The sequence below is a fragment of the Oncorhynchus clarkii genome, chromosome 22 (genome assembly GCF_045791955.1).
Source record: "Oncorhynchus clarkii lewisi isolate Uvic-CL-2024 chromosome 22, UVic_Ocla_1.0, whole genome shotgun sequence".
In the NCBI taxonomy this organism is placed as follows: Eukaryota; Metazoa; Chordata; class Actinopteri; order Salmoniformes; family Salmonidae; genus Oncorhynchus; species Oncorhynchus clarkii.
Window position 1 is genome coordinate 4703306 of NC_092168.1, and position 19050 is coordinate 4722355.

Consider the following 19050-nt stretch of genomic DNA (forward strand, 5'->3'; position numbering starts at 1 on the left):
GACTGTATGGTATGTGTTGTAGTGTAAAACCTGCACTGTGTATAAAATTAAAGCACAAGCTTCAGCCATGGGTTTTGGGTCATTCAAGCATGGTGGTGGCTGCATCATGTTATGGGTATTCTTGTCATCAGCAAGGGAGTTTTTTGTTGTTGATAAAAATAAATGTAATAGAGCTAAGCACAGGCAAAACCCTACAGAAAAAGCTGGTTCAGTCTGCTTTCCAACAGACACAGGGAGACAAAAATCACCTTTCAGCAGGACAATAAGCTAAAAACACAAGGTCCAATATACACTGTAGTTGCTTACCAAGATGACATTGAATGTTCCTTAGAGGCCTAGTTACATTTTTGACTTAAAATCAGCTTGAAAATCTATGGCAAGATTTGAAAATGGCTGTCCAGCAATGATCAACAACCAATTTGACAGAACTTGAATAATGTTTTTAAGAATAATGTGCTACTATTATACAATCCAGGGGTGCAAAGCTCTTAAAGACTTACCCAGAAAGACTCACAACTGTAAATCACTGCCAAAGGTGATTCTAACCTTTACTGACTCAGGGGTGTGAATACTTATGTAAATTTGATATTTCTGTATTTCATTTTCAATAATTTAGCAAACATTTCGAAAACCTGTTTCCCTTTGTCATTATGGGTTATTGTGTGTAGAAGGTTGAGAAAAAATATAAAACATTTAATTCAAGCAGTAAAACAACAAAATGTGGGATTAATCTAGGGGTATGAATACGTTCTGAAGGCACTGTATCTGAAGCAGTGGGTTCCCACCCAAACCAATAAATTCTGAAAACACTTCCACAATTATTGAGAGGTCCAAAACCGCATTCCTTTCAATTTTAATGAATGGGTGCTATTTTGATCTACAATGCTATCTGCATTTTATGTATACTGAACAAAAATAGAAAAGCAACATGCAACAATTTCAAAGATTTTACTGTTCATATAAGGAAAATCCATCCATAAGGAAAATCCATCTGTAATAAAGCCCACAAAAGGGCTTTATTACAGATGGAAATACTCCTGACAAAGTTGGAAGCACAGAATCATTTAGAATGTCATTGTATGCTGCAGAGTTAAGATTTCCCTTCACTGGAATTAAGGGGTCTAGCCTGAACCATGAAAAGCAGCCCCAGATCATTATACCTCCTCCAACAAACTTTACAGTTGGCACTATGCATTCGGGCAGGTAGTGTTCTCCTGGCATTCACCAAACCCAGATTCATCTGTCGGACTGCCAGATATAAAGCATGAGTCATCACTCCAGAGAATCATTCCAGAGTCCATGGTGGCGATCTTTACACCACTCCAGCCGACACTTGGCATTGCGCATGGTGATGTTAGACTTGTGTGCGTTGCTTGGCCATGGAAGCCCATTTCATGAAGCTCCCGACGAACAGTTCTTGTGCTGAAGTTGCTTCCAGAGGCAGTTTGGAACTCGGTAGTGAGTGTTGCAATGGAGGACAGGTGATTTTTATGTGCTTACGTGCTTCAGCACTCTGGGGTCCCGTTGTTGCTCCACTTCACAATAACAGCACTTACAGTTGAATGGGGCAGCTCCAGCAGGGCATAAATTTGACAAACTGACCTGTTGGAAAGGTGGCATCCTATGACGGTGCTACGTTGAAAGTCACTGAGCTCTTCAGTAAGGTCATTATACTGCCAACATTTGTCTATGGATTGCATGGTTGTGTGCTTGATTTTATACAGCTGTCAGCAACGGGTGTGGCTGAAATAGCCAAATCCACTAATTTGAAGGAGTGATCACATACACTAAATATACACAAGAGTATCTACAGCACCAGTTTGATTGAATCCAGCTCTTGATTTGAAAACACAAGATGAATGCCTAGTCTAGCAGTACACAATAGACAGATCATATGCCAGATGAGCTAACATAGACACTGAGAAAGGCTTGCCAATGGCTGCCGAAAAGAGTTTGGAGACTGATGCATAGATTGATGTCATGCCTTCTTTTGATCTCTGACAAACACATGTTGCTCTGCTGTCTGCTCTGTGTTTGACTGAGCTGCTCTCTTCTTCTCAACATCTCCCTAACTGCCCTAGTGTTGCCCAGATGTGAGACTAATTTAGCATGACACAGGGTATCTCAATATTTTCGAAGGTGGGAATGAGAGAGAGAGTACAGCTGGGATTGAGAAGATAAAGCTCTTTGATATTGCGACAGACGACTGTCTTAATGCCTTTTTGTTTTGTTCTTTTCTCTGGCATTATCCCCTCCTCAGTGATAGATGATCTGATCGTTTTGGGAAACATTCATATTTGATAAAACATTTATTTAAAAAGACATGTTGTGTTATGTCTCCTATCTTCCGATAAAAAACTCGATACAAGTAGTGAAATAAGCTATATTTATGTTGTGGAGAGGACATTGATTGATTGATTCAATGATAAACTGACCAACTAATTAGTTGAGTGTTTTTGCTTGATTGACAGACATAAACATGACCATGTCAATAGTTGTACATGTACAGTGCCTATCATAAGTATTCACCTCCCTTGGAACCTGTCACATTTTGTTGCATTAAAAGTGTGAATTAAAAGGATTTCATTGATTTTTGGTCATTGATCCACACAAAATACTCCATAATGTCAAAGTGAAAAGAAAATTGTTTGGTCCCTCAGTCAAATAGTGAATTTCAAGCACAGATTCAACAACAAAGACCATGGAGTTTTTCAAATGCCTCGGTAAGAACTGTTACATTCTCTAAAGACAAACCTAAATGTTGTCGCCCAACAGAAAAAATAACTAACAAAGTAGTCACCTTGACACCCACCATGGATGCCCACTAGATTTGCTTTAGAAAAGACAAACTATAAGAAAACCCCACATGAACTGAGGATAGTGAGTAAGAAAGCACAAACTATGAATATAGACCAACTAAACAGGGGTAAACGCCAGATTCAGGCTTTGTTTGGCTATGTAAAGTGAAAGAGCTGTAGCTCGCAACTCAGCTAATGTGAGGCAAAATTATTAGCCCCTTTACTTTCAGTGCAGCAAACTCTCTCCAGAAGTTCAGTGAGGATCTCTGAATGATCCAATGTTGACCTAATGACTAATGATGATAAATACAATCCACCTGTGTGTAATCAAGTCTCCGTATAAATGCACCTGCACTGTGATAGTCTCAGAGGTCCGTTAAAAGCGCAGAGAGCATCATGAAGAACAAGGAACACACCAGGCAGGTCCGAGATACTGTTGTGAAGAAGTTTAAAGCCGGATTTGGATACAAAAATATTTCCCAAGCTTTAAACATCCCAAGGAGCACTGTGCAAGCGATAATATTGAAATGGAAGGAGTATCAGACCACTGCAAATCTACCAAGACCTGGCCGTCCCTCTAAACTTTCAGCTCATACAAGGAGAAGACTGATCAGAGATGCAGCCAAGAGGCCCATGATCACTCTGGATGAACTGCAGAGATCTACAGCTGAGGTGGGAGACTCTGTCCATAGGACAACAATCAGTCGTATATTGCACAAATCTGGCCTTTATGGAAGAGTGGCAAGAAGAAAGCCATTTCTTAAAGATATCCATAAAAAGTGTCGTTTAAAGTTTGCCACAAGCCACCTGGGAGACACACCAAACATGTGGTAGAAGGTGCTCTGGTCAGATGAAACCAAAATTGAACTTTTTGGCAACAATGCAAAACATTATGTTTGGCGTAAAAGCAACACAGCTCATCACCCTGAACACACCATCCCCACTGTCAAACATGGTGGTGGCAGCATCATGGTTTGGGCCTGCTTTTCTTCAGCAGGGACAGGGAAGATGGTTAAAATTGATGGGAAGATGGATGGAGCCAAATACAGGACCATTCTGGAAGAAAACCTGATGGAGTCTGCAAAAGACCTGAGACTGGGACGGAGATTTGTCTTCCAACAAGACAATGATCCAAAACATAAAGCAACATCTACAATGGAATGGTTCAAAAATAAACATATCCAGGTGTTAGAATGGCCAAGTCAAAGTCCAGACCTGAATCCAATCGACAGCAACTTACAGCTGTAATCAAAGTATTAACTTAAGGGGGCTGAATAATTTTGCACGCCCCAGTTTTTGAATTGTTAAAAATGTTTGAAATATCCAATAAATGTCGTTCCACTTCATGATTGTGTCCCACTTGTTGTTGATTCTTCACAAAAAAATACAGTTTTATATCTTTATGTTTGAAGCCTGAAATGTGGCAAAAGGTCGCAAAGTTCAAGGGGGCCGAATACTTTCGCAAGGCACTGTATATACAGGTGGTACCGGTACAGAGTCAATATGCAGGGGCACCGGTGTCGAAGTATTTGAGGTAATATGTACAAGTAAGTAGAGTTATTAATAAAGTGACTATGCGTAGATAATAACAGAGAGTAGCAGCAGCGTAGAGGGGGGGTGCAATGCAAATAGTCTGGGTAGCCTTTTGATTAGATGTTCAGCAGTCTTATGGCTTGGGGATGGATAGAAGCTGTTTAGAAGCCTCTTCAGTCTCCTGAGGGGGAATAGGTTTTGTTGTGCCCTATTCACGACTGTCTTGGTGTGCTTGGACCATGTTAGTTTGTTGGTGATGTGGACGCCAAGGAACTTGAAGCTCTCAACCTGCTCCACTACAGCCCCATGGATGAGAATGGGGGCGTGCTCGGTCCTCCTTTTCTTGTAGTCCACAATCATCTCCTTTGTCTTGATCGCATTGAGGGAGAGGTTGTTGTCCTTATACCACCTCCTCGTTATAGGCTGTCTCATCGTTGTCGGTGATCAGGACTACCACTGTTGTGTCATCGGCAAACTTAATGACGGTGTTGGAGTCGTGACTGGGTGAACAAGAAGTACAGGAGGGGACTGAGCACGCACCCCTGAATGGCCCCCGTGTTGAGGATCAGTGTGGCCGATGTGTTGTTACCTACCCTTACCACCTGGGGGTAGCCCGTCAGGAAGTCCAGGATCTAGTTGTAGAGAGAGGTGTTTAGTCCCAGGGTCCTTAGCTTAGTGATGAGGTGGAAAGGGCAGTGTGGAGTGCAAAAGAGATTACATCATCTGTGGATCTTTTGAGGTGGTATGCAAATTGGAGTGGGTCTATGATTTCTGGGATAATGGTGTTGATGTGAGCCATGACCAGCCTTTAAAAGCATTTCATGGCTACAGACGTGAGTGCTACGTGTCAGTAGTCATTTAGGCAGGTTACCTTAGTGTTCTTGGGCACTCGAATGACCCTGCTGGAGAGGAAGTGAAAGTCACTTGCAACCTTATGTTACAGCCACCAGACACAAACAGAGCAGACGAAGCCAACAAGCATCATTCTCTGTTCTTGGATCTGAGTCAACTCGACCCCAAAAGAGAAAAAGAAACGAGAATGACTGCTCATGACCTATCCATAAACCGGAAAAACATTGTTATGCATTTTGAAAGGTGCAAGAGTGATGCCAAAATGGCCACGTTCTCACAGTTCAGTTTTTAGCCTGCTAGCTACGTTAGTTGCTAACCTTAGTGTGTTTAATGTTCAGCTAGCTAACAAGTCTACTTAGCTAGCTAACATCTTCTGTATTCTGACTGTTTTGTATTCAAATGAATCCAACGATAGCATCATGTAGCTACACTGCATAAACCCCACAAGATGCATAATGCTTTATTTCAACTAGCTAAAGCTAAATATGCAGATTGCTGACATGATAGTGCGTTTCCTTTGTAGATAATGCTAACTACCTAGGTGGTTGCATTATTTTCAGCCCAGGACCACTCCAAAAAATGAATCTAGCTATAAAATTCAGTACGGTAACATCACACAAAAATATATTTCTCAGGGAGATACAGGTGGAGAAGGTCTGATTTCGAGGGAACCTGAGGCTGTAGAAGTTGTGGTTGTGCAAACCCCAACACAAGAAATTCTCACAACCAACAGAAAGAAAACCCAATACAAAACTTTTTTAAACATTTTCTATTTTTCTATTATACTTATTCCCCCGGACGAGCCAATCCAAAACAAAACTTACATCTACAATACAGCAAAACGTGCAGCCAAACCAAATGTGCACCAGGTCTACTTACTGGCAAAACACAAAAATCATATTGACTGCCCACCCTCGAAAGAACAAGTTGTCCTTACCACGGACAAGCCGAACTTCAAGGGAAAACTCCTGCAACATCAGAAGACAGTGAAAGGAGTCAGCGTTTTGTGGAACTAGTCTTTTGCAGGAATATGAGAGGATTGTGATCAGTATAGACAACTTGCGGAGTAGAAGCCGACACAAACCTCAAAGAACTGAAAAGCCAGGATCAAAGCGAACGCTTCTTTCTCGATTGTGGAGTAGTGTTTTTGATAGGAGGTTAACTTCTTTGAAAAGTACCCCATAGTGTGCTCAATTTCACTGTCTTGCTGTAGAAACATAGTACCTTCTCCTTAATTACTGGCATGTGTACAAAGAAAATGGAGAACGGCCATCTGGAGCAGTAAGCACCGGTGCGGAGACTAAAATGGCCTTTGTCTTCTAAAACACAGCTTGACAGTCTGAGCTCCAACGAAAAGTGACTTTAGTACTGGTCAAATCCGTAAGCGGGAAACAGCCTGGGCAAAGTTCTTTCAAAATGCCTGGTAGTAGCCAGCCATCTCCAAGAATCGGCACAGTTCCTGGCGAGAAGTTGGCACAAGAAGGTTATTGATGGCCTCCACTTTTGCCATGACTGGTCAACTTTTCCTTTGCCCACCACTTTACATTGGTATTTTACTCTTTGACAGGTTAACTGTCAAGTTGGCAGACGCAAATAGTTCAAACCGGCACCATAATATCCTGAAGGTGTTCTGGCCAGGTGGCACTAAATACTACCACATCATGATACGAAGAACCAGTTTTCTGCCCATCCCTGTCTTTGGGCACTGGGGAAAAAGACTGCTGAAAACTTGTAGTTTGAGGTGACTTATCTGCATAGTTTTTTGTGTAGGGATAATAAGTACTTGGTGCCTTGCTTGTGAAGGTAGTTTTATGTGTCAACACAAATTCATCTGTGAGAACTGTGCTCATTAATGTAGGTAGCAACTCTTTCTTGAAGGCAATTCTTGAACTACTAGAGCAGTATGAGTGTCTTTAATTCTTGACCTCTTGAGAAGCACCCCACCAAAAAGACATGCTTGTTCCTATGTGACAGTCTTTCGGCAATGTAGGGAACTGTTCTCTCAATGGGGTAAGAGCCTGAAAAGTGAGCTTGTCCCAGAACAGGCAACAAAAATGCGACTTCAGGCCATTCGATCATACAGGACTTTCATTTTCATTTACGTCTTTTCCATACGATCACTGGCAAACTCAAAGGAGCGGTTCAATCTGTATCGAAAAGTGCTAATGTGCTCCAACGGACCTCTGACATAATGTCCAAACAAGCTAATTCGGACTGAAACTGAGACTCCTGAACATTCTCCAGAACTGCAAATAGCACTATGGCCACCCAAAGTGCTATTTGCTTATGCAACTTTCAAACTGATTTCACCAATCTTATAACACCTACATTGTTTGTCAGTGACAGAAACTGTACAACAAAAGTGTTGTTTGAACACATATCTAGAGCTTCAGAGTAAGTCATGAGTGACTACAACAATACTGCAACTACTATAATCTTGGAAAAAAAGATCCCGGACGAGCCCCTAATTTGTTACGTATCCTGAAGACAAACCTGGATGTTGTCGCTCAACAGAAAAATTATCTAACAAATGAGTCACTTTGACAACTACATAAAAACAGAATGGGTTTCAAATGGTGTCTGAAAGTTGGCAAAGCAATACAATTTCCCCTCATTTTTTTGTGCACTGAGCAGATTTAATGTCTTCTGAGCACAAACTTGAACATTGCGAAAATTCTGTGCAACTTCCTGCGCGTGTTTACTGTGAACACTGAGGCTGTACCCACTTTAAGTTACAGTTTTAACAGTGGCAATGTAGGCTACTGTGGCTATTTGATCATAACGTAGGCCACCCAGAGAAGCCTACCATCAAAAGCAAATGGAGAAAATGCATAACATTTGAAACCAGATTCAGGAAACTAGGCATATGTCACAAGTCACGACTTCACAGGAGAACCGTTTGAACGTAAAAACTTTTTTTTAAATCAAAATGTGGTTTTTGGCAGAAATGCCGTCTCGAACATGTGAACAGAAAAAGCTAGCAACCTTCCCACTAGCCATGATTGGCTGAGATAACGAGTGGGCTGGACATGCCGAGAGAGGAGAGAGGATTGGTCTACCATATAGAAGGCTTCTGTCTATTTGAGCTCGTCAGTCTGTGTTGGTAATCCTGTCGAACGCTGTTTTTTAAAAGATGTATTGTGTAGTGGAGCTACATAAGTGTTGCTCTCCACTTTCTGGAGGATCAAGTTTTGAAATCAGTGAAATTAGAGTATGATAGCTAAAGAGATGGATAAAACACTTGTCTCTGGATTACATCTTCTAACTATGGGCAACTGTGGTATGGCAATCCTGACAGGGAGACACGTCCATCACGCATGATAATGTAAACAGGTAAGATTGTCGAGTGTTAGATGTTAGCTACATAATTACCTCAATTACCTCGACAACGGTGCCCCCCGCACATTGACTCTTATCTCTTAATTTTTTAATACCAGTGGTAACAACAACTAAGTATCTTGATTTTCATCCAGACTCTAACCTCAGTTGTGACACACGTGGAGCAGTCAGTGAGGAAGGACTCAAAACGCCTGTTCTTGCCAGAAATGGCCTACCCACTGAAGATCTGGTCACAGTCTATACTACACTGGTCAGGCCTTGTCTGGAATACAGTGGAGTGTGGTTAGTTGGATGCAGTAAAAAGCAGTAAGCCCAACTAGATAGGGTGCAGAGGAGGGCCTTGAGGATCATCTCCAGAGTTAGAGCAGTCCAGCCACAGCTCCCATCACTGCAGAGCATGCGAGAGCAGGCAGTAGTGCACCTAGTGAAGGACATGCACACTCTTGACCATCCACTGAATGAACAGCTCCCTCCAAAAAGGAGGTAACTGCATCTCCAGGCTCCTGAGAAACAGCCACAAACTGTCCTGTATAACTGCCAGTACAAACTGCCTGCGAAACACCACTCCACCCACTGCTGTCATAACTCTAGCTCTTAAATGGTTCTCCCAAAGGTTCTCTTTCCATCCCTCTAAGTGAGCATTTCTCCTTTGCCAAGATAATCCATCCTCCTGACAGGTGTGGCATATCAAGAAGCTGATTAAACAGCATGATCATTACACAGGTGAATCTTGTGCTGGGGACAATAAAATACAACTTTAAAATGTGCAGTTTTGTCACACAACACAATGCCATAGATTTCTCAAGTTTTGAGGGAGCGTGCAATTGGCATTCTGACTGATGGAATGTCCACCAGAGCTGTTGCCAGAGATTTGAAAGTTAATTTCTCTACCATGAGATGCCTCCTCCAATGTCGTTTTGCAGATCACGTGACACCGGCACATTTTGGAATTCTAACACCTTAAAACATTGTGTTTGAGCTATATAATTCTGTATCATTGGATTAAACTATTTCTTCTGCATCCATTGTACAATTAGTCTGTGTGGTTAACAGGGGCTGAGCTAAAGAGGTGTTTGTGAGACAAGTATGGATCCCAAAGGTTTCCGGTCCGGGTCTTTTTTTAAAAAGATGTCTGCTATCTATGAAAAGCTGAGACTCTCACAAACATGCATGATTTGCTCTATGACGCTCACAAGCTACACGAGTCATTAGAAGGGGTTCTTCTATATAGCAGAGCATTGTTGATCCCAGGACTTAGTGTCTGTAATACTGAATTAAGCTCACATAGTTGCTCTCACAAACTGCAAATTCTACACATGTTTTACTAACTGGTTGGATATTCATCTCTGAGAAAACATTTTCTGTATTTACAGCATTCATATTAATTCATTTTTGTCAGGTTTTTGCGTCGGATGACCTTTTCTTGTATTGACGTTTGTGACTAGATTTCCCATTTGAATTTGATATACCATTTCCAAGACTGTTTTTTTGGTACATTTTCTAAAAGTACATACTCAGAGTTTAAACATTAAATATCATACACTGCAGTTGGGGGAAACATTCTTATTTAAAATGTGATAAACGTGTTATTCCACCTTGTAGACAAGTACCAGAAAACCCCCTTAAGTTTTTCACACTTGCTCGAGAGCTCTTTTCTTGAGTAAGCCCATTCAGGTTCATCCATACCCTCTTAAGCTTTAGTTCGACGCATCTCTTTAAGTATTCCCGTCAGGCCATGTGCTAAACTGAGTGATTAAGGTGGTGTAGGAAACAAGTGGTTGAAGTAGTAACCTAAAAGAAGGTACATCTCCAGGTAAACATACACTTTATCTAGTCCTTGACCTATATCCTAACATGTTGTTCTTCACATTGTTTCTGGTAAATACAAATATATCAAACTATATACTATATATATAACAACAAAAAAAGATGTGAAGATGGGCCGATAGACAGGGCCGCCTTGTTTCTTGTTTAGCTCCTAAGCAACTTTATAGTATTATTTTTAAATGTTCTTTCTCATGTTATTAGCCCAGAATTTTGTTTTGTATTATTATATATAGCCTGAAATAACTTTTGGATATCAAAGAGGCAGTAACTCACCAGCATTTTGACCAGGAATACGACTTTCCTAAATTGGAACCTTTGTTTGTACGTTCCAAGGCGATTTAACTTATCCCAGACGCCGCCGGAGAAGAAGTATTCGGAGTGGACTTTTAGTCTGACTCAGGAGGCGTGCACACCCTCCACCGCATCCGGGTATATTACTCGCTTATTTTCAGTCCCTGGACAATAAAGTTGAAGAGCTCAGGGCGAGGAATCTTCTTCCAGAGAGGCATCAGTGACAGTAACATGCTCTGTTTCACAGAATCATGGCTCTCTCCAGATATACTGTCCCCATCCATACAGCCAGCAGGGTTTTCAATACATTGTGCGGATAGGGATAATGAACTCTCTGGGAAGAAGAAAGGCAGAGTTGTATGTCTCATGATTAACTACCCATGGTGTGATTGTGGTAACGTACAGAAACTCAGGTCCTTTTGTTCAGCCGACCTGCATATCCTGAGGCCGCATTTTTTTATAGCTAAAGATAAAGCAAATCTGAGAAAAACAGTACCAAAGTTCTATCAACACATTGCCTGCAGTACTCACACGTCAAAAACACTCAACCGTTGTTACTCTCTGTTCCGGGATGGCTGCAAGGTCCTTCCCCGACCTCCCTTCGGCAAATCAGATCACGACTACATTTTGCCCCTCCCTTCCCATAGGCAGGAAGTACCCGTGCTAAGGTCTATTCAATGCTAGTCAAGACTGTTTTCATCTCGAGGACTGGGACATGTTCTGAGAATAACATTAACGTATACACTGACACGGTGACTTCAGCGTATAGGGGATGCTGTTCACACTGTGATGATTAAAACTTGACCAAAAACCGTAGATAGATGGCAGCATTGAAAGCGTGAACCACTGCATTTAACCACGGCAAGGTGACTGGGAATATGATTGAATACAAATAGTCTAATTATGCCTCGGCAATCAAACAGGCAAAATGTCAGTACAGAGACAAAGTAGAGTCACAATTCAACGGCTCCGACACGAGACATACAGTGCCAGTCTAAAGTTTGGACACAGCTACTCATTCCAGGGTTTTTCTTTATTTTCACTACTTTCTACTTTGTAGAAAAATGGTGAAGACATCACATCTATGAAATAACACATATGGAATCATGTAGCAACCCAAAAAATGTGAAACAAATCAAAAAATTATTCAAATTTTAGATTCTTAAAAGCAGCTTCCCTTTGCCTTGATGAAAGCTTTGCACATTCTCTCAACCAGCTTCATGAGGTAGTCAAGAGGAATGCATTTCAATTAACAGGTGTGCCTTGTTAAGTTAATTTGTGGAATTTCTTTCCTTCTTAAAGCGTTTAAGCCAATCAGTTGTGTTGTGACAAGGTAGGGGTGGTATACAGAAGATAGCCCTATTTGGTAAAAGACCAAGTCTATATGTCATGAACAGCTCAAACAAGCAAAGAGAAATGACAGTCCATCACCACTTTAAGACATGAAGGTCAGCCAATATGGAACATTTCAAGAACTTCGAAAGTTTCTTCAAGTGCAGTTGCAAAAACCATCAAGCGCTATGATAAAACTGGTTCTCATAAGGACCGCCACAGGAAAGGAAGACCCAGAGTTAGCTCTGCTGCAGAGGATAAGTTTGATAGAGTTAACTGCACCTAAGATTGCAGTCCAAATAAATTATTCACAGAGTTCAAGTAACAGACACATCTCAACATCAACTGTTCAGAGGAGACTGAGTGAAACAGGCCTTCATGGTCGATTTGCTGCAAACAAACCACTACTAAAAGGACACCAATAATAAGAAGATATTTGCTTGGGCCAAGAAACACGAGCAATGGACATTAGACTTGTGGTAATCTGTCCTTTGGACTGATGAGTCCAAATTTGAGATTTTTGGTTCCAACCGCCGTGTCATGTGAGACGCAGAGTAGGTGAACGGATGATGTCCGCATGTGTGGTTCCCACCGATAAGCATAGAGGAAGATGTGTGATGTTGTGGGGGTGCTTTGCTGGTGACACTGTCAGTAATTTATTTACAATTCAAGTCACACTTAACCAGCAAGGCTACCACGGCATTCTGCAGCGGTACGCCATCGCATCTGGTTTGCACTTAGTCCCACTATCATTTTTTTTTCAACAGGACAATGACCTAAAACACACCTCCAGGCTGCGTAAGGGCTATTTGACCAAGAAGGAGAGTAATGGTTTGCTGCATCAGATGACCTGGCCTCCACAATCACCCAAACTCAACCCAATTGAGATGGTTTGGGTTGAGTTGGAATGCAGAGTGAAGGAAAAGCAGCCAACAAGTGCTCAGTGTATATGGGAACTCCTTCAAGACTGTTGGAAAAGCATTCCAGGTGAAGCTGGTTGAGAGAATACCAAGAGTGTGCAAAGCTGTCATCGGGAACACATTATTCCATTTCTGTGAGTAACTTGTCTGTGGAAATTGTTCAGTTTGTCTCAGTTGTTGAATCTTGTCATGCTCATACAAATATTTACACATGTTACATTTGCTGAAAATAAATGCAGTTGACAGTGAAAGGACGTTTATTTTTTTGCTGAGTTATATATATATATATATATATTAACTTTTATTTAACTAGGCAAGTCAGTTAAGAACAAATTCTTATTTACAATGACGGCCTAGGAACAGTGGGTTTACTGCCTTTTTCATGTACAGTTGAAGTAGGAAATTTACATACACCTTAGCCAAATACATTTAAACTCAGTGTTTCACAATTCCTGACATTTAATCCAAGTAAAAAACTCAATGTTTTAGGTCAGTTAGGATCACCACTTTATTTTAAGAATGTGAAATGTCATAATAATAGTAGAGTGAATGATTTACTTCAGCTTGTATTTCTTTCATCACATTCCCAGTGGGTCAGACGTTTACATACACTCAATTAGTATTTGGTAGCATTGCCTTTAAATTGCATAATTTGGGTAAAACATTTCAGGTAGCCTTCCACAAGCTTCCCACAATAAATTGGGTGAATTTAGGCCCATTCCTCCTGACAGACCTGGTGTAAATGAGTCAGGTTTGTAGGCCTCCTTGCTAACACACACTTTTTCAGTTCTGCCCACACATTTTCCATAGGATTGAGGTCAGGACTTTGTGATGGCCACTGCAATACCTTGACTTTGTTGTCCTTAATTGGAAGTATACTTGGGGTCATTGTCCAGTTGGAAGACCCATTTGCCACCAACCTTTAACTTCCTGACTGATGTCTTGAGATGTTGCTTCAATATATCCACATAATTTTACTTCCTCATGATGCCAACTATTTTGTGAAGTACACAAAGCCCTCCTGCAGCAAAGCACCCCACAACATGATGCTGCCATCCCCATGCTTCACGGTTGGGATGGTGTTCTTCGGATTGCAAGCCTTCTTCGGATTGCAAGCTTTCCTCCAAACATAATGATGGTCATTATGGCCAAACAGTTTTAATTTTGTTTTCTCAGACCAGAGGACATTTCTCCAAAACGTACAATCTATGTCCCCATGTGCAGTTGCAAACTGTAGTCTGGCTTTTTTATGGAGGTTTAGTAGCTTCTTCCTTGCCGAGTGGCCTTTCAGGTTATGTCGATATAGGACTCGTTTTACTGTGGATATACAGTGGGGCAAAAAACTATTTAGTCAGCCACCAATTGTGCAAGTTCTCCCACTTAAAAAGATGAGAGAGGCCTGTAATTTTCATCATAGGTACACTTCAACTATGACAGACAAAATGAGAAAAAAAAATCAGGAAAATCACATTGTAGGATTTTGAATGAATTTATTTGCAAATTATGGTGGAAAATAAGTATTTGGTCACCTACAAACAAGCAAGATTTCTGGCTCTCACAGACCTGTAACTTCTTCTTTAAGAGGCTCCTCTGTCCTCCACTCGTTACCTGTATTAATGGCACCTGTTTGAACTTGTCATCAGTTTAAAAGACACCTGTCCACAACCTCAAATAGTCACACTCCAAACTCCACTATGGCCAAGACCAAAGAGTTGTCATAGGACACCAGAAACAAAATTGTAGACCTGCACCAGGCTGGGAAGACTGAATCTGCAATAGGTAAGCAGCTTGGTTTGAATAAATCAACTGTGGGAGCAATTATTAGGAAATGGAAAACATACAAGACCACTGATAATCTCCCTCGATCTGGGGCTCCACGCAAGATCTCACCCTGTGGGGTCAAAATGATCACAAGAACGGTGAGCAAAAATCCCAGAACCACACCAAGTGAATGACCTGTAGAGAGCTGGGACCAAAGTAACAAAGCCTACCATCAGTAGCACACTACGCCTCCAGGGACTCAAATCCTGCAGTGCCAGACGTGTCCCCCTGCTTAAGCCAGTACATGTCCAGGCCCATCTGAAGTTTGCTAGAGAGCATTTGGATGATCCAGAAGAAGATTGGGAGAATGTCATATGGTCAGATGAAACCAAAAGATAACTTTTTGGTAAAAACTCAACTCGTCGTGTTTGGAGGACAAAGAATGCTGAGTTGCATCCAAAGAACACCATACCTACTGTGAAGCATGGGGGTGGAAACATCATGCTTTGGGGCTGTTTTTCTGCAAAGGGACCAGGACGACTGATCCGTGTAAAGGAAAGAATGAATGGGGCCATGTATCGTGAGATTTTGAGTGAAAACCTCCTTCCATCAGCAAGGGCATTGAAGATGAAACGTGGCTGGGTCTTTCAGCATGACAATGATCCCAAACACACCGCCCGGGCAACGAAGGAGTGGCTTCGTAAGAAGCATTTCAAAGTCCTGGAGTGGCCTAGCCAGTCTCCAGATGTCAACCCCATAGAAAATCTTTGGAGGGTTGAAAGTCCGTGTTGCCCAGCAACAGCCCCAAAACATCACTGCTCTAGAGGAGATCTGCATGGAGGAATGGGCCAAAATACCAGCAACAGTGTGTGAAAACCTTGTGAAGACTTACAGAAAACGTTTGACCTCTGTCTTTGCCAACAAAGGGTATATAACAAAGTATTGAGATAAACTTTTGTTATTGACCAAATACTTATTTTCCAGTTGGAGAAGTTGGAGAACCTGCACAATTGGTGGCTGACTAAACACTTTTTTTGCCCCACTGTAGATACTTTTGTACCCGTTTCCTCCAGCATCTCCACAAGGTCCTTTGCTGTCGTTCTGGGATATATTTCCCTTTTTCACTCCAAAGTACGTTCATCTCTAGGAGACAGAACGTGTCTCCTTCCTGGGCGGTATGACGGCTAAGTGGTCCCATGGTGTTTATACTTGCGTACTATTGTTTGTACAGATGAACGTGGTACCTTCAGGCGTTTGGAACTTGCTCCCAAGGATGAACCAGACTTGTGGAGGTCTATATTTTTTTCTGAGGTCTTGGCTGATTTCTTTTGATTTCCCCATGATGTTAAGCAAAGAGGCACTGAGTTTGAAAGTAGGTCTTGAAATACATCCACTAGTACACCTCCAATTGACACAAATGATGTCAATTGGCCCATCAGAAACTTCTAAAGCCATGACATCATTTTCTGGAATTTTCCAAGCTGTTTAAAGGCACAGTCAACTTAGTGTATGTAAACTTCTGAACCACTGGAATTGTGTTACAGTGAAATCTGTGAAATAATGTCTGTAAACAAAAATTACTTATGTCATGCGCAAAGTAGATTTCCTAACCGACTTGCCAAAACTACACTTTGTTAACAAGAAATTTGTGGAGTGGTTGCAAAACAAGTTTTAATGACTCCAACCTAGGTATATGTAAACTTACGACTTCAACTGTATACTTACCGCCCCATGTATACGTACGTATGTACATACAGTATATCACAAAAGTGAGTACACCCCTCCCCTAACATTTTTGTAAATATTTGAGTATATATTTTCATGTGATAACACTGAAGAAATGACACTTTGCTACAATGTAAAGTAGTGAGTGTACAGCTTGTATAACAGTGTAATTTTGCTGTCCCCTCAAAATAACTCAACACACAGGCATTAATGTCTAAACCGCTGGTCACAAAAGTGAGTACACCCCTAAGTGAAAATGTCCAAATTGGGCCCAATTAGCCATTTTCCCTCCCCGGTGTCATGTGACTCGTTAGTGTTACAAGGTCTCAGGTGTGAATGGGGAGCCGGTGTGTTAAATTTGATGTCATCGCTCTCACACTCCCTCATACTGATTGGTCACTGGACGTTCAACATGGCACCTCATGGCAAAGAGGATCTGAAAAAAATAATTGTTGCTCTACATAAAGATGGTCTGGGCTATAAGAAAATTGCCAAGACCCTGAAACTGAGCTGCAGCACGGTGGCCAAGACCATACAGCGGTTTAACTGGACAGGTTCCACTCAGAACAGGCCTCGCAATGGTCGACCAAAGAAGTTGAGTGCACGTGCTCAGCGTCATATCCAGAGGTTGTCTTTGGGAAATAGACGTGTGAGTGCTGCCAGCATTGCTGCAGAGGTTGAAGGGGTGGGGAGTCAGCCTGTCAGTGCTCAGACCATATGCCGTACACTGCATCAAATTGATCTGCATGGCTGTCATCCCAGAAGGAAGCCTCTTCTAAAGATGATGCACAAAAAAGCCCACAAACTGTTTGCTGAAGACAAGCAGACTAAGGACATGGATTAGTGGAACCATGTCCTGTGGTTTGATGAGAATCAAGATAAACTTATTTGGTTCAGATGGTGTCAAGCGTGTGTGGCGACAACCAGGTGAGGAATACAAAGACAAGTGTGTATTGTCTACAGTCAAGCATGGTGGTGGGAGTGTCATGGTCTGGAGCTGCATGAGTGCTGCCGGCACTGGGGAGCTATAGTTCATTGAGGCAACCATGAATGCAAACATGTACTGTGACATACTGAAGCAGAGCATGATCTCCTCCCTTCGGAGACTGGGCCGCAGGGCAGTATTCCAACATGATAACGACCCCAAACACACCTCCAAGTGAACAACGGAAGTGGACAATAAAGTATATTTTGAATCTAATGGCAGGTAGAATCAAGGCGAATTGGAATATTCTCCAAAATAATGGGGCATGGAGCAAAGTAGTGTGATGAGAATGTCCCTTCGTACAGTATAACTTTAGACCGTCCCCTCGCCCATACCCGGGCGCGAACCAGGGACCCTCTGCACACATCAACAACAGTCACCCACGAAGCATCGTTACCCATCGCTCCACAAAAGCCGCGACCCTTGCAGAGCAAGGGGAACCACTACTTCAAGGTCTCAGAGCAAGTGACGTCACCAATTGAAACGCTATTTAGCGTGCACCACCGCTAACTAGCTAACATCCGTTACACAGGGCACCTCTCAAGGGGGTTATATCTGGCATCTCGTGGGAAGTCGATGTTGAAGTATTCCTGGAGGGATTGATGCAATTGTGGTGGGAACCACGAAGCCACTTCTTTCGAATGCCCGACAAGGATGAAAGAGAAATAAGGTGGCCAAAGTCAGTGCTGTTCAGAGCATTTCACATGCAACAGCTGTTAAAACAGTTGAGGGTTTGAATTATGCTCCTGAAGAGTCCATGGTGGTGGATAGGCCAGCATTGCGGCTGCAGGGGTTGCCTTTCACCAGCAGGACCCTGACATTTTAAAGGTTAAGATGGTGGACTTTGTGTCCTTTATAGCTATGGTGATTAATGGCACTGCCAAGGTGGAGAGACGGTCCAGGAAAATCTATATCATTGTGGATGCGGTGGAGCGGTTCCTGGGACTGAAACATTTCTCGGCGGAGGAGTTACATGAAATATTGCCAAAAAGCTGTACCACCCTCTCAGGCCCTAGAGCTTGAGAAGGGAGATATGGAGATTTGAAAGAAGAAAGAAGAGTGAGTTTTTGCTTTTGTCAATGTACTATTTTTATTTGGGTGGATTAAGTTAGTTTCGCTATCACGTCCGGATTTGATTTTTACATTGTTTTGGTTTTTCAACCCGTCCAGTTGGTGGCGGCTTTACATATTTTGGGGTTGTAGTCTGCCATAAAATGAAAGATGTCACGTAGTAGAAATGCAAAAGTGTTGCTCTCCACTTTCTGGAGGACCGAGTTTTGAAATCAGTGGAATGCCGATTGGAATTAGAGTATGATAGCTAAGGAGATGGAGACAATTCTGGTGTTTGATTGCAAATATGCAGACGGAGTCAAAAAGAGAACACTGAAGGATGTTGTATAAAACACCTATCTCCAGATTACATCTTCAAACTAAGGGCATCCCTGGCATCCGTCACAGAGAGGGAGAAGCGTCCATCCAGGTATATGGGTAAGATAGTCTATCTAGCTACATTTTCAGATATTATACCTTTTAACTTTGTCAGGTATTCATTTTCATTTCAAGTTAAAGTGTACTGTTAGCTAGCTGGCTATCGTTAACTGGCTGGCTCGCTAGCTAATGTTACGTGTATGATCTGTGTAGTAATATTATTTGTATCTTAGAGCCATTTGCATTGCTAGTTATAGCC

The 19050-nt window shown here is 42.0% G+C and overlaps 1 pseudogene; it reads right to left on the bottom strand.

The window, feature by feature from the left end:
- LOC139380649 (melanophilin-like) overlaps positions 1–19050 on the bottom strand; it is a 126164-nt pseudogene that overhangs the window by 27981 nt on the left and 79133 nt on the right.